Raw genomic sequence first — 16,514 nt, forward strand, 5'->3', positions numbered from 1 at the left:
AATCTCAAAGCCAGGGTCGACCCCTCTGTGGGCTGTGGCATTTGAAAAGCTCCCTGGGCGATTGTAAGGTGTGGCCATGGTCAAGGACCACTGCCTTAAGCAGTGATCTGCATACAATCTAATGGACCTTAAAGTATAGGCATAAACGTGTCAATAAACGCATGCTCACGCACAACCAACCCAAACAACCAACCCAAAAACACCATGAGTTCCACGCTTTGAGAAACCCTAGTCCAAGACAGAAAGGTGCTTCTGGTATCTGGAGTCCACGTTCAAAAAAATAACTCCTCTCACTGAGACTCCGAGATGTACTACACTTCCCCGGGTCACGGCGTGTAAATGACCTCGTGATCCCACAGCATGGTCCCCTACTGCAGGACACCGTTATCATCCCTAGTTTACAGATTTGGAAACTGAGGCTTAGAGGATCAAAGGCTGGCTCCTCTGTTCCTGGAAGTTCCTTCAGAGAGTCTGACGCCCGCTTCCGGGTCCCGAACAAGACACTTTCTCCACCTTTCCAGGGGCCAAGAGGCGAGCAGCCCTGCCTTTTTGCAGGGGCCAGACTGAGGGCCGATGGGACTCTAGACGTGTACTGGTTTGTGCCAGCAGCCAAGGAAGAGGCTTGCCAAAGGATGGGCGTCGTGGGTCAAGGGCGTGTGGTTGAACACCACCCTCCACAAACAGGCCAGTTTCACCATGCTCACCCCCGCAGCCGTTTCAGGCCTCCCTCTGGTTTCTTCTAAGATTAGAAAAAAGGAATAAAATCTCATCTCTTTGAGAAGTCAAGACTTCGCCTGCATTATAAAGATCAGATTTATCATTATTCACTCGTTTGTGTAGCTAATTGGCTGGCTTACGACCGTTAGGTCCTGGCAAATCCTAATTGCACAAAAGCACTTTGGAAACAGGCTGCTTTGCTTGCTGATCCTAAGTAATTAGTTTCTGATTTCCTGACTTGCTAAAGACCAGTGAGACACGCTATATATTTTCCAAAGCAAGGAAGGAAAGCTCTCTGCTCCCAGGTGGTCCACAACAGCTCTGTGTTTGGAAGCTCACACTCTGGGGGTTTCAAAGCACCTCCTTATGGGCAAAAGAAGATGCTGACAGGAATCCCCCAAACGTAGTTTGTTTCCAAAGGAAGCAGTGCATGCTTCTGGTTATGCAATCCTAGAATATCAGCCCTCGCAATGAAGGGAATCAGGGGAGTCATGACACAGAACTTCATTTTGGAGATGAAGAAACAAATGAGTCAGAGTGACGTGGCTAGTTAGCAGAACCGGAGGGGGAATATGCCACACAGCCTGAGGCTGACTTGATTCTGGATTCCCAGTGCCACGGACACTGAGATGAATAAGGTTTTGCTCCTGTCCCCTAGGAATGCACCATGGGGGGGGGGGGGCCGATCACAGACATAGAATGTTCCGACACACTTTAAAAGAGGCAAAACGGGGTTCTGAAAGGAGGCATACAGCTGGACTGTTTGGGGTTCACCCACTCATCCATTCCTTTATTCACCCATTCCTTCATTCAATGGTGTGCGCCGAACACCTGCTCCGTGTCAGGCCCGCTCTGTTCTAGGAATTACGGCCCCAGAATTGAACAAGACAGAAAGAGCCCGATTTGCTGGCCCTCACACATAATGGGGTATCAAACATGACACAACTGCCAGTCATGTAGATGTTTAGGTGCAGTTATGGAAAATTCTAGAAAATGGTGTAAGGTGGTATGAGAGGCAACACCAGAAAACTCTGACCTCAGCTTAGGAGTAACCATTAGTCAGACATGTGTGGAGGTGGGATGGGGGTGGTGTACCAGTCCAGGGGGAAGGGGCAGCAGGCGGGAAGGCCCGGGCGGGAAGGAACTTGTGTGTGAGGGTTTGAGGGACCACGGGGCTGCGCCTGGCCTGCCTTGTAGATGAGGTTAAAGATGCGGGGTTGAATCCTAAGAGGGATGGGAAGGATTGAAGGTCTCTAAACCTGGGCAGGGGGTTGAGCGGGATGACAAGGTCGGCGTCTCAGGCAGCCACGTGGCTGGGGTGTTAGCCCTGGGAGGACACAGTCTTGTCCACATGAGAGACGATGGAGGTTTAGAAGAGGGTGAGGCCGGCAAGAGTGACGCTCACACGGCGGTTGGAGGATCGCAGGAGACGGCGCATGCCGCTGGCACACGGGGAACAGGGGGGCTGGCTTGGCTGCCATCACCACGAGGCCCGTGTCCTCAGATTGGGCTGACGAGGCACCAGGATGGTCCTTCAGACTCTCTGGGAAGGGTCCTGTGGGAATGAGAGCAGCGCAGAGACTGGCTGCGGACACACTGGGCAGGGCTCCAACACACTGGGGCAGGGCTCCAATTCTGAGGGCTTAGCCCTGTGACCCTGGACAGGCCACGGAAGCACTCTGAGCTACGATTCCCTTTTTTTTGGAAAGGGAAATTCTAACCTCTCCGAGCAGGACAAGCGTGGCCATGAAGGAAGACTCAGAATGAGGCACGGTGGAGCATTTGAGGAAACCTTACCCCCCACCCCTCTGACACACACACACCATTTTTGGTAACACATTCTCTCCATCCTCTTCGAGTGCCCATGAGTCTCTGAATGTCTGACTCAAGTTCCTCCTTTCGTCCTGTGCTCCATGAACATTGAGACGCTGCTCGTCGTTCTTGGTTTGTCAGAACTGCCTCGAGTGTCTTGTGTTACATGATGTTACTGGAAAGCCCTAAGGTTGTTTGTCTGGCAACAGATGAGACGCGTAAGTCAGGTGTGTGGCTGTGAGACCCCACGCTGTCCCCCCCGCCGTCCTGTTGTGCCACTCCCACATGGCTTTGCCGGAGACCCGTGTCCACCTAGCCGTGGACTGCATCCCTGGGTCTCGGACTGAGGCTGAGTGGATCTGAAACTCGGTTCTCCATCCTCTCCCTCATCTCTGGGTCACAATCATCTCTCTAAACTCAATCTAAGTCTTGCTTCCCCTCCCCCCCCCGCCAAGGAACCCTCAACATCAACCCCAAAATCTTCTGGTTATAGTGTTTCCTGTTTTAAAAATGGAGAAACTAAGGTTCAAACCTTTGGTATACAAAAGGCCTAAATTCTTCAGCAGAACATGTGAGTCTTCCTTCCCTTGGCCTCGCAGTTCCTGCCTAGCCTGTAGGAACCAAGAAGCAGCAAAGGCAGGGTTTGGAACTGTCCCTCCCCCCGCCCCCACCATGGCCTACATGATGAATAAATCCTACCACTCTCTCCACTGGCCCAGTTACAAGCTTTCATGGGACCCAGGCAGCCAAGTTGCTAACTGCGGTGCCACCTGTTAGCCCTCCCTCAATTCTGCGATGTGTGTGCATCTGTCCCGTTCCTCTGCCTTCTCTGCTGGTCACACAGAGGAATGACTCCTCCATCCAGTCCCAGGTGTCTGCACCTGAGGTTGCCAGCACAGAGTCCCTCCTGAGCCCAAGGACTCAGGGATGAAGTTGAAACAGCAGTCTTCTCCTTTACTGATTGGCATTTTTAATCACAATGGAGGTGGTGATGAGAGCAGAAAAGGGGAAAATATGAAAATAGGATAGATTTCTTCTGGAGCAAGTTTCTGGACCAGCCAGTCCCACAGCCCGGCTCGGCAGGGGCCGGGTACCTCCAAAAGGTTAGCATTCCTAAAATAGGTTCACTGAGAAGCTCGGAATGGCTGTAACCTTTCTCCAGCTCTAAGGGACCAAGTCTTTGTTGGTTTTCAATGAAAAGGATTGGACTGTGAGCTCTGGCTAACATTCACCAGTAGAGTCATCCCAGTAGACCCTCTGAGGCATCCAGAACGTGTTGTTCTAAGGATCCATGTGTCCCTCCCAGCCGACCATGGTCAGGGCAAGGGGTGTTTATTATTACCCAGTACGGAGCAGAACAGTTACGAGCACAGAGGTGAGAGATAGCTGCTTCTCGGCTGCTCACACCTTTGGCCCTATAGGAAATTCCCTTGGACCAGCTTGGTTTGCTCAGGCTGCCATAGCAATGACACCGTAAATGCGTGGCACAAACCATAGGAATTTGTTTTCTCACAGCTCGGGAGGCTGGAAGTCTGAGATCAAGGTTCCAGCAGGGTTGGGTTCTGGGGACAGCTCTCCTCCTGGCTCGCAGATGGCTGCCTCCCTCAGGGTGTCGTCAGCCGGCGGACAGGGAGAAAGGGCAACTTCTCTAATGTCTCTTCTTGAAGGACACTCATCCTATCAGAGCAGAGCCCACCCTTATGGTCTCTGGAACCTTAATCACAGCCATAAAGGCCATATCTCCAGGTAGAGTCACAGTGGGGGTCAGGACTTCAACAGAGGAACTGGGGGGTTGGGGAGGGAGCACAGATCCAGTCCACAACACCTGCTGACCAAGCAAGAGAGTAATCGGAGCTGATCGTGCCTACATCAGCTTGGCAAGGGTGTAAGCCCAAATGAACCGCTGTTGACCTGCAGCCACTCAGAGGTGGCCTGAGAGATGACAGCTGGGGAATGGCTCCCATGGCCAGAGCTTCAGGCAGTGCATCTGGTCATCCACTGCACGGCCTGAGGTTGGGATGCACAGTGTGACGCATGAGGCTCTCTGGAACCTGGCCCTCACATGTAACTCTCCAGCCTCGCATCTCCTGGCTTTCCATCCATGCTGCACACACCATTTCCTCCTTCCCTGGATAGTTTGAGTCCTTCCCCAGACTGTGCCTGGCCCAGATCCCTCCTCCACATGCTGCTCATGCTTCAGGATTCAGTTCAAATGTCCTTTCTTAGAGCGAACCCCCCTCCCCCGAATCAGCGGGTGTTCCTCTGCTTGCCTGGTTTTCTATTTAACGTAACTCTTGGTTTTGTGATGCATGCTACAGTTCATTATAAACTCTATTCCTGACCAGATCACATGCACCTTGAAGGCCAGGGCATCTGACCTGGCTGACCGCTTGAAATTTGTCTTTCTGATTCAGAACACTTTCCCAAGTTCAAACTTTTTCCCCCATCCTGGGTCCCCTGTTGCCCTATTATCCCAGAAAGCAGCTCTCCTAGCATCCTTCGGCAGCTAGAAACCTTGGCAGCTTCCTGGTTCCTTCTGCTTCCTTTTTGATCATGCATCCTTCTCATTGTGCATCCATAATGCTCACCGGCTCTAGATCCAAACTACCTCTCAGCATCCCCTCATCTGTCACCTGGCTGCCAGCTGCTCTCAGCACCTCTCCTGCAGGGTCAATGGCAGCTTCCCATTGCACTGCAAGGATGCTCTGCACTGTCCCGACACCCTGCCTTTCTTCCTCATTCAGCTGCTGGTTTGCATCCTTCCTGGGGCTTGTCACCCTTAAGATCATTCTGTCGCCTGGTATTTGCTGTGTCCCCCAAACAGGGACTGTGTGTCTGTCCCTGTCACCGCTGTACCCCCCCAACACTCAGCCCAGTGTCTGCCTCATAGAAAGCGCCCCACAAAATCTCAGTGACCTAGTGCTAATGAGCTATCATGGGAACGTGCTCTAGAGCGGCACACGGATGAGAACAGGACCAGCCCACAACACGAGAACCAAGCACCAATACTCATGTTTCCAAGCACCAATCCATGAAGTCAGACATAGTGCTAATATGTGCAGTGCCAGGGGCAGAGGAAATAGAGGCAATCTGTGCAGTGAGGAGCCTGCACGGAGGTGACCTTCCTTCGAGGGTCTGTTCCAGCGTGCCGTCTGGAAACCATTGGCAGGTGCATGGCTGTCCTGGAGCAGTACTGAGAGCAGAGCCAAGGTGCTCAGCCAGGACATTTTAGACTGATTCCTTCTGTGCAGATTGTCTACTAGGAGGCCAAGGAGGACACGGGGAGCGCACCCCATCAGCCCATCCAGCGAGCATCTGACAACTTCCCCCGACCCAGTGTTTCCCTCCCCTGATGCTTCATGATCACTCCTTCTCCTCTCCCTGTTTTGCCCTATTTAAATGCTTACATACAAAAACGGAGGCCTGGCTACTTCCTGGGGAAAGGTTGCAAGGGCTTCAGAGAAGCAGGGTTTCATGACACTGGTCTTTCCGTCTGTCGGATGCAAGCGTCTGCTGAAAAACACTCTGTTCCTCTGCTGGGTTTTGGTGGTGGCGCAAGATGGGAACACAGGGAGACAAAGAAAATCTTAGAGTCTTTCCCTCTTTTGTCTGGTGCTGTTTTATCCTCATTCTGATTTTTAACATTTCATTAAAAACCCATCTTGATCTTCTAAGAGTCAAGTTAAAAAAAAAAAAAAAGAATATGTTTTTATTATAAGAGCCAATGGCGGGGCCCCTGGGTAGCTCAGTCAGTGAAGCCTCTGCCTTTGGCTCAGGTCACGATCCCAGGGGTCCTGGGATCCAGCCCAGCGGGAAGCCTGCTTCTCCCTCCCCTCCCACCCCCAGCTTGTGCTCTCTCTCTCACACTGTCTCTCAAAATAAATAAATAAAATCTAAAGAGAGAGAGAGAGAGAGAACTAACTGCATAGACTGAAAGCCGGGGGTGAGAGGGGGGGTTGCCGAGGGACATCACCAGTTTTCCTTCCTGTTTTTGTAAAGAAGAAATCAGGAAACCCAAGCCGACAAAGGGGGCCCATTGTCTGAAGTCACGAGGACAGACTTGTTCCAAGGCCTGCGGAGCTCAACCCCCACGCTTCTGGCCCTCAACGGAGAGCGAAGGCGTGGCTTTTCCAGTGACAGCCACATGCCACCAGCCTACACGCCTCAGCTCATGTCCCCGAGTCCCTGAGCACCCGGCAAGGGCGCCGGCAACAGCCCACGTCTGAGCAAGGAAAGCCTGAAGAAGGTGTCACGGTCACACACAGGCTGAGATGAGGAGAGACTCGAAGTCAGATCTGCTGGGTGCCAAAGCCTGAGGGCTGGCCCTTCCCCAGGTCTTTCCCTTCCCCATTCAAGCATCTGGAGCCAAGGCGGGCTGGATTTTCCCAGCCCACATCGGGGGCGGGGTCAGCTGAACCCACCCTGTCTCCTCGCCAGGGCTGCGTCTCCACCCGCACTCACCACCCTTCCTCCCACGCCTGCTTCTCAGGATCCTCTGGCCACCCTCACAGGGTCCACGTGCCACACACAGCATCCCACACTCCTTCTGGGGCACCGATCCCTCTAGGGAACAGATGTGCAATCCCCCAACAAGGACACATGGCTGACAACCCTTTGTTAATTGTCTTGCAGACATTACATCTTATAACAATCGAGGGAGGAACACCTTCTCTCTCCACGCCCGTTGCCAAGAAAACCAAGGCTCAGGGTGGTTCTGTGATCTGTCCAAAGCAAAGTTATCCCGGAGCAGAGCAGAAGCTAATGCAGGCTAGCGGTTCTGTCTCACAGCACAGCCTCCCAGGCTAAGTCCTGCTTCCTGCAAGTGCGGAGCCCAGACTCAGACAACCTGGACTCCTAGTCCAGCTATGTGACCTTGGGCAAGCTACCTAACCTCTCGGGTTTCTGCTCCTTTGCCTATAAAGTGAGATGATAAACACCCCATCTGCTTCATGGGGTTACTGTGAGGATTAACTGACACGAACAGAAAATCCTTAGAATGGTGCCTGGCAACTGGGCTCAGCATATGCTTGTTGTTAGTTTTCTTTTAGGAATTTTTATGATACAAAATGTCATCAGGGGCCCAGGTAAAAATCTCAACTGAGGTCAGAATGACTCCTGTATTGTCACTCCTTCCAGACTTCTTTTTTCTGTAATCCTATCTGTTCTCCTGCTTTTATCTGGAACAAAAGAAGGAATACAAGATGGCAGGAGCTGTGAGAGTGACAGGAAAGAAGGGTCATGAGAGGGTGGTTAGGCAGACAGATACACTGACATAGGAACCAGTACCTGAGTCTCAACCTTGCCATTTACAAGCAGTACGACCTTGGGCCAGTTACTCTGCTTCCCTGAGCTTCAGTTTGTTCATCTGTAAAACAGGAGAAATGGTACCAGCTTCACTGGACGAATGGGAAATCATCACCCTGGGATGGAGACCCAGACGGCCTTCAGCTCAAGGCCAGTACAGCAGTAAATGTGCTCCTAGCTGTCCCCTTGTGGGGACAGATTACTGGGCTCTAGATAGTAATGAGTTTATTTAACTTGAGAAAGTTTGCCCCAGCCACATCCCCACCAACACCGAGCATCGCCTGCTGAGTCATCATGGTCCCAAATGGTAGAGCTGCGGGTCCCTCGCACACGGGGACCTGCCCTCACCAGTGAGTCACCCAGTTTCCCAGTGCGACTAGTCAAACAGTTGCCCTGGTTTCATCTTCAAGCCTCTGGGAATTTCCTTAAAGGATCGGTCAGTCTTCCTGTCTCTGTGTCTATGATTTGCCTGTTAATATCCTTGTCTATTCCCCTGTCCCCACTGCTGCTTTCTTGGGAATTTCCAGAAGTCCCTTGCATATCGTGGGGATACAGTTGATCCTCCGAGAATGCAGGTTTGATCTGTGCGGGTCCCCGTTGACAATACTGCAAACATAGCTTCTCTTCCTTAGGAATTTCTTAGTAACATTACTCCAGCTTACTCTATTGAAAGAGCACAGTATCTAATTCATATAACATACAAAGCATGGACCAACTGACTACTCACGTTATCTGTAAGGCTTCCAGTCAACAGTGGGCTACTCATAGTTAACTTTGGGGGGAGTCAAGGTTATGCGTGGATATTCAACTGTGCAGAAGATTCGGTGCCCTGATGGGCCCATGGTTCAAGGGTCGACTATAGTCACACATCAGTTTCAGTGATGACAAATACTTTGCTCCTATCTGTCATCCACAGATCGGTCCCTGGGTCCTCGCATGAGACGGACATCCTGTTTTGATCTGATCTCGTTCATCAGATCACAGAGGCTTCAGCTTGTTAGGATGCCTCTCCAAGAAGGGCCCCCTGCAATGGAACAGAACATTCTAGATGGGATCTGAGCCATGTTGTGAGACTCGGTGGGACTGGATCTGAAATCGAAATGCGGAATGCCTTGCCATTGGTCCACGTTTTGCACCAACTTGCTGGTTCCCGCCTGGAATTTCAGACTGTTGAGGCTGTTTACTTTTGACGCTGAAACTGCAGAGCATTGCACCATCACAAAACCTTCATGACCTTACACACTGCATTCCAGGCAACATCCCTGGTAGGTCGTGATGAAGGAGAAGCACTTTCCAATCTGCATCCTGTAGACACAGTACAATGTGTGATGACTGTTCCCCATACTTGCCGTGTGCTCTTGGCCCCTCCCCATTTCTGAGGCTCCTCTCTATCCAGGGGGGCAACGACCCCGGCACCTGTGTCGTCAGGCTCCCGTGAGTGGCAAGTGTGTTATTACCTGGAAAGGTATGCCTGGGGCACAGGAAAGGCACGAGCTGAATGTCTGCCATGATCATTAGCATTACGGTAGCGCTATTTCTGCTATTTAAGGAGTAGTGAAAGGAGTTGCAAAGACTTGAAGTCACTTGTCCCAATCGCACTCTCCGTGACAACAGAGTCGAGGCTGCGAGCTCCTCGGACCCCACGGCTGATGCCCCTTCCATCCCGAGAGGTGTAGGCGAGCTGCAGTCCACCTGTCTACCTGGCCTTCCCTGGGCTTTGTGTTGGCATCTCAGGGCATAGAGGCTCTCTGCTCCCCATGACAGGCACTCACCCATTGGGAGGGAGTGTCGTGTACCCCTGACCCAAAGGACCCCTTCTCTGAGCTCACTAGCCCTTTCCCTTAAAGAGCCCTCAGGCCAAAGGGAAGCCAATGGTTTTGCACACCCATCCTTCCTCGGTCTCAGTCAACACGCACAAGGGCTTAAGCCAAGAAGCTAACCCTCCTTGTTCTGTCACTGCTCCTCTTGCTTGACATAACCTCTCCTGTGGGCTCCAGTGGTATGACCGAGCCCACTGCTGCCTCTTCTGCTCACTCCATGCTGGGTCAGCCATCCCCACTTTCTCCTGCACACTTGCAGTGTCTCCGTCCTGCTCTCCCTGCCTACCCCTGTCTCCCTTGCAATCCACTGGCTCTCAGCAATAAGACTGAGCATGGTATCTATTATTATTTTAAAGATTTATTTATGCATATGAGAGAGAGAGTTCTTATGCATGAGGGAGAGGGAGAGAGAAGCTCAAGCAGACTCTGGGCTGAACATGGAGCCAGTCTCGGGGCTTGAGCCCAGGACCCTGAGATCATGACTTACACAGAAATCAAAAGCAGATGCTTCACCGAATGAGTCACCCAAGTGCCCATATTTATCACTATTTTAAAAATATGTTTATTGAGCCCTTTATGTTATTTCCGCTGATACCTTTCTGCTTTAGTAAGATGCCTGGATACAGGGTTTTGAGACTACCTGTGTGTTTTTAAGCAGGCTCTATGCCCAGTGCGGTGCTTGAACTCATGACCTGGAGATCGAGAGTCACACCATCTACTGGCTGAGCCAGCCAGGAGCCCCAAGACTGAGCATTTTGAATGTCAGCTGTGGTTTCCCATTTTCCTTAGATTTCAACCCAAGCCAATTGGCCAACGATGACCCAGTGATCTGACGCCTGCACTTGTCAACAGCCTCATCTCCCTCCTCTCTTCCCCTTGTCACCTTACTCCAGCAACACAGCTGACTTCTCTCGATCCCCTAAACATGCCTCAGGACCATGGTGCTTGCTTCTCCCTCTGCCTGGAGCTCAGCCTCAGAATGGCTTTCCTCCTCCATAATCCGTGCTCTACTCAGACATTACCTCTTCAGAGGCTTCCGGACACCGTGAGGCTGAAAACTGTCACACTGTGCACCATAGCTTTCCATTCCTGGACCACACTAGGTGTTCTCTATCATTTATTAAAACGTGGGACGTATGACTCCTTCTCTGTATCTGTCTCCTCTCTAGGAGGCACACCCGCTATGAGAGAAGAGACCACCTCTGATTTGCCCTAGGCATGTGTTGCACAGCCCGGGACCACGATTCTCTCCCCACCCCTGATTCCTCTCGTGAATCCCGGGAACCTGTGGCTGTGTTAGGCTGCATGGCCCTGGGGGAATTAAGGTCACAGACAGAATTAGAGTTGCTAATAAACTGGCCCTAATATAGGAAGATTATCTAGGATTATCCCAGCGAGCCCAGTATAATCCCAAAGGTCCTTTAAAGTGGAAGAGGGAAGCAGAAGAGAAAGAGTCAGAGAGACTCCGTGGGATGTGGGAAGGAATCCCCCCTCCCCGACCCCTCCCCTGCCCTATCCCCCATCCCTCCACCTAGAAGATGGAGGAGGGGCCCTGAGCCGCAAGGGAATGAATGCTCCCCTTTAGAGTCCCCAGAAAGGACCGTGACCCTGCTAACATCTTGATTTTAGCCTGAAGGCACCCATGTCAGACTTCTGACTTCCAGAACTGTAAGAGAGTAAATGCGTTGTGGTTTAAGCCACTGAGTTGGTGGGGATTCGTTACAGCGGCAACGGGAAATGCAGCACTCCGATTTGCTGGTTGCATCTCGAGGAAGTAAGTCCATAGGGTCTTAGTCCTTCTACCAACCGGTCTCCGTCATTCCCCGGACTGTCCTAGGGTGTGGTGTCCCGGGAGACCCAGCCCCTCCCGGAGCCTGACAGGAGGGACGGCCCGCCTCTCCTTCTAGCTCCTCCCTTCTAGTTCCTCCTCTGATCAGCGAAGGCTGCGAGTCTCGAGTCTGCAGTTGGGTTAAAGGCAGCACCCAACTCTTGTCGCGTACAGAGCTCCCCATGAGTTGGAAGGCTTCCCTGGGTATTCACATGCCCCTCCAACCTGTGTGTCGGACCGGCTTCTGTGCCCTTGGTCACATGTGTGCCACTTGCCATCCATGTCAATGCAGCACTGCGTTTCTGGTTTCCTGTGTTTTGTTCCTCCTCCTGGAAACATCCCCTGGGGTGTGAGCTTTCTCAGCCCTGACCCTCTGTCATCCCACTGGCTTCACGAGACTACCTTAGGTGTTTTCCTATCCCTGTTTTACAGACGAAGGAGCTGCAGTGTTGCTTGCTTATCACTAATTCACCTTTTGTACTTCTTTGGGAACGTTCTACTAAACCTTGCTGAGCGTGGGCTGTCTGCTCGTGTTGGACCATCCCCCACGGCTCTCAACCCCCCGGATGCAGCCCCCGTTGCTGCTGAGAAGTGAGCATGTGAAGCTGTGTGCAGAGACAGAAAGAGAGAGAGAGAGAGGAGAGGGAGAAGGCCAGAACTCTGGCTGCCTAGCTCTGCCCACTGGGCCCCCCAATACTTAAAACAACAGCACAAACCGCAGCCACAAAACACAAGACAGCCACTCACCGCCTCTGGTCTCGTGCTCAGCCCTTGCCGTCTCTGGGAGAGCTTCGGAGCGCATGGATGCTTAGGAGCCTAATTCGAGCCACGTCGCGCCTGTGAGGTTCCTACTGGCCGGACTCCCAGTCCTCCCTCCACATAGGGCTGGTCTCTCAAGAGCGTCCCTGAAGCTTCTTGGCCTTTTCCGTGATATTTGCCCCGCCTGTTTGTCCAGTCTGCCTGTTAGATTCCAGGGGCCTCTTTCGAGCTCCTTCCTGATGTGACTGCAACCCCCTCCTTTCACCGGGTGAGAAGTTAATTTCCTTAACGACTATTTCCCCATCCTAACCAGGGTTTCGCAACCTGGCACTCTTGCCTCTTAATAATAATTCTGTGTGTTTCAAGATGTTTTGTGGCATCCCTGACCCCTCTGCCTACTTGATGCCAGTAGCACCCTTGAACCCTCCGTCCTCAGTCCCCACCCCCCACACCCATGACAACAACAAAAATATCTCTGCACATTGCCGAATGTCTCCTAAGGAGCGAAATCACCCCAGGGATAATTCTGCCTTCGTGCCTCTGTTTCATCTGGACTGAGTGATCTGTATTATTCTCCCCTAGACTGAAAATCCATGCCTCTGTATCACCCGTTCTCTAGTTGTGGTTTCCAAAGAAAAACAAAAGTAGGGTGCTTTAGTTATGATTGTGTTGAACAAGAGGTCAGCTTACATTATGGTAGTGATTAGTCAGCGTTCTCCAGAAAAACAGAACCAATAGGATGTGTGTGTGTGTGTGTGTGTGTATGATAGGTAGATATATATCTATCATATATATGATACATATACATATATATATACATATATATATGTATATATATATATGAATTTGTGGAGACACAAGTCCAAAATCTGTAGGGAAAAACAGCAGGCTGCAGACCGAGAGAAGAGTTGTAGGGCAATTCCAAAGGCTGTCTCTTGCAGAGCTCCTTCTTGCTCAGAGGAAGTCAGTCTTTTTCCTCTGAAAGTTTTCAACTGATTAGATGAGGCCCATCAGCACTATGGAGGGCAATCTGCTTTACTCAAAGGCTACTGACTTAAATGTTTATCTTATCCAAAAAACAACTTGACGGAAATATCCAAAACAATGTTTGATCACAAATCTGGCACTGTGGCCCAGCTAAGTTGGTGCATAAAACAATCATCACAGGTGGCAAGGATGAACTAATTTATGCTAAAGAAAGGGAGAATGCCTTAAGCTCATCTTGAACTCATCTGGAAAATGGGGCCAGACTTCCAGATGTCCACGATCACTGTCTGAAATGTCAATGTTGTACAGGTCACACGGGGGCCGTCAGTGGTCCTCAAAACCTGGCCATTATAATCACCTAGGGAGCCTTGAAACGATAGCAATGTCAGAGTCACCCTTGAAGATCCAGACCCATTTAGTCTGCAGTGGGGCTCAGGCATGAATGCATTACCAGCAATCCTCAAATGTTCCTAATATTTGGCCAAGGTTGAGAGCCCCTGGGCAGAATGAATGTCTGATGTTCTCCTCGGGATATACCAACAGAGGTAAGCATAAGCTTTCAGCAAGGTGGCCTGGGCATGAGTCCCGCTTCCCTCCAAGTGAGGTGTGTGGTGTTGGAACAACTATTATACCTCCCTGAGGCTGTTGGTCAATTAAGAAGATGCTTGGAAAGCCCCTAGCACAGTCCCTGGGAGGAAGGAAATGCAACATACATCATACATCACTTTATGCCTATTCCCACCACTCAGCATGGTATTAATAACCTGGGTGTCTCTTCTCTATCATTTTTCTTTAAGTTCCTCTTAAAATATAGTAACAACTATGTTTAATCTAACATGTGCAGAGTTTTGAGACAGACACTGTTAAAAGTAAGTATTATCATATCCTCACAATTACCCAATAATGAAGAGTCTGTGATGGACCCAGGCTACAAGAGAGGAAACTGAGACACAGAGGGGTTAAGTTGCCCAAGAATGTTGCTGACAGTGTTGGATTTATCTGACTCTGAAGGTTAATGTTTTTTAAGAACTTGGCTTCCGGGAGACATAAATCAGGATTATAACCACTGAAAAAGAGGAGGCAAGACATGCCAGAGTTCCCAGATGTCCCCATCATGTGCCTAGAGAACCTACGAAAACAGAAATTAAAATTAGTATGGGAGCAGAGTCGTTAGTTACTTAACAAAGACTTTCGTTAAAAAAAAAACAAAACACAGTCATTTAACAAAAATCTTGGTTCATATCCAAAATTAAGTCATGTTCCTGGTGAGTAGGAACAGGAAGCAGAAATCATACTTAAAAACAAAGATCTTATTCATAATAGCAACTAAAAATATGAAATACTAGGAATAAATTTAGCAAGAGAGCTGAGGTAGGTTAATGAACAAAACCAACAAACTTTATTGAGGGATATTAGAGAAGATTCAATCTTTGGAGAGATGGTCTGTGCACATGGTGCCATTGAAAAAATGTTGATTCTTTTCAAATTATTTCTAGGTTTAAACAATTTTCTTTTTCAAGTAAAAATTAGGCACTGAAATAATTCTGAAACAATTCAAAAGTTTCCAAGTGCCATGCAGAGCGCCTTCTGCGTTCGCAGCAACTTCTAGTATCTCTAAAGAAAAGAGTCAGCTCTCCTGAGACCTTGAGTCACTTCTAGACTTCATTTCAGATTTGGTCACTTATGGCCATGAGACTCTTTTTGCTTGGCTACTGCTGGACACACTCAGATCCAACCTAATTTATCAAAAGAAAAATGCTTTACAGTTGGAAAAATCTAAAATTGTGAAACATAGTGCAGGTTTAGAAATATTACACACACACACACACACACACACACAGAGAGAGAGATAGAGAGAGAGAGAGAGTCTAACAAAAAATTACATGAATACTCATGTAACCAGCTAGGGTGGACAGATTCTTGAGATGACCCCATGATCTGTTTTTGTTTTTTGTTTTTTGTTTAGATTTTATTTATTTATTTGACAGAGAAAGATACAGAGAGAGAGGGAACACAAGCAGGGGGTGTGGGAGAGGGAGAAGCAGGCTCCTTGCCGAGTGTGGAGCCCGATGCAGGGCTCGATCCCAGGATCCCGAGATCAAGACCTGAGTCGAAGACTCAGGTTAATGACTTAATGAAGACTCAGCTTAATGACTGAGGCACCCAGGTGCCCCATGATCTGTCTTTCATGTACTTGTATGATCCCTCCCCTTGAGTGTGGGTAGACCCCATGACCTGCTTCTGGGCATAGAGAATATGACAAAAGTGAGGGAGTATATGTGACCGCATGTATGTGATTATGTTACATAGATGGTAACATCCATCACATGCTGTGTTGGCTACACGGGTGAGAACTGGGGTGGCCTTCAGTCCACAGCCAGCGAGAGACCCTGAGGCCCTCAGCGCAGCACCTTGTGGGAAACTGAGTGTTGCCAATAATTGTGTGAGCTGGGGAGTAGAGCCTTCTCCAGTAGGTCCTCCGATGAGACCACAGCCCCAACCAACACCTTACTTATAGCCCAGGAGAGAACACAGTTAAGCTGTGCCCAGACTCCAGACCTGAAGAAACCATTTGATCATTCCTCTGCTTTTCTTTGTAGATTTACCATCTATGTAGGTATCACTAAATAGGATATGTTTGGGGAGCCCACACCCAACTCTGTAATAATAATAATGAAGACATGGCCAACGAGGTAATTTTTAATTTGACAAAGGAACTTTGAAACTGATCATGAAAAATGTGTAGAAAGGTAGACAGCAATGACAAAATATCTTGAAAAAGAGAAATAATAAAATAGATCCTCTTATTTTAAGATATTGTAAAGGCAAATGTAATCCTGCTGCAAGAATGGATTGCGGTATAGGAAATACACCAGCATATGTACCTGCACAAACATGTTCTTTCACATGTGTTTATACCAGTCCGACCACCATTCAGATCCGGGTGAAGAACAGTTCCAACATTCCAAATGCCCTTTCCCAATCCACAGCCCCTCCTCTCTCCCCAAGGTAGCCATCATTCTGTCAACACAGGTTAGCTTAGTCTGTTCTCAAATTCCATATAAGAGGAGTTTTGATGCAGGTGGTCTTGGACCACATGTTAAGAAACCCTACTTAGCTAAAAGTCCTATTATTCCCTTGAATGTGTTCTTGGGGTATGAGTTCTTGGGGTATGAGCTTGCTTCCAGTGAGATACCAGCTAAGTGATTTGGGGAGGTGGGGGGAAGGATGAGAAATTAAACTTACACCATGTCTTAGCACCTCTTCGGAACAAATCCTTGCAATGC

At 49.7% G+C, this 16,514-nt stretch overlaps 1 protein-coding gene across 5 annotated transcripts in view; it reads right to left on the reverse strand.

The window, feature by feature from the left end:
• Positions 1–12,493, reverse strand: part of SLC2A9 (solute carrier family 2 member 9) — a 224,030-nt gene extending 211,537 nt beyond the window's left edge. For 3 of the 5 annotated variants that reach the window (XM_032333838.1, XM_032333837.1, XM_032333831.1), the window contains exons 1-2: positions 12,229–12,493; positions 8,561–9,138 (exon numbers count right to left, since the gene is read on the reverse strand). The gene's annotated coding sequence lies outside the window, so the exon portion shown is untranslated. The remainder of the gene's footprint in view (positions 1–8,560; positions 9,139–12,228) is intronic. The other 2 variants (XM_032333833.1, XM_032333832.1) reach the window with 2 other exon arrangements.
• Between the last annotated feature and the right edge of the window lie 4,021 nt (positions 12,494–16,514).

This window comes from Mustela erminea, chromosome 2 (assembly GCF_009829155.1).
Source record: "Mustela erminea isolate mMusErm1 chromosome 2, mMusErm1.Pri, whole genome shotgun sequence".
In the NCBI taxonomy this organism is placed as follows: Eukaryota; Metazoa; Chordata; class Mammalia; order Carnivora; family Mustelidae; genus Mustela; species Mustela erminea.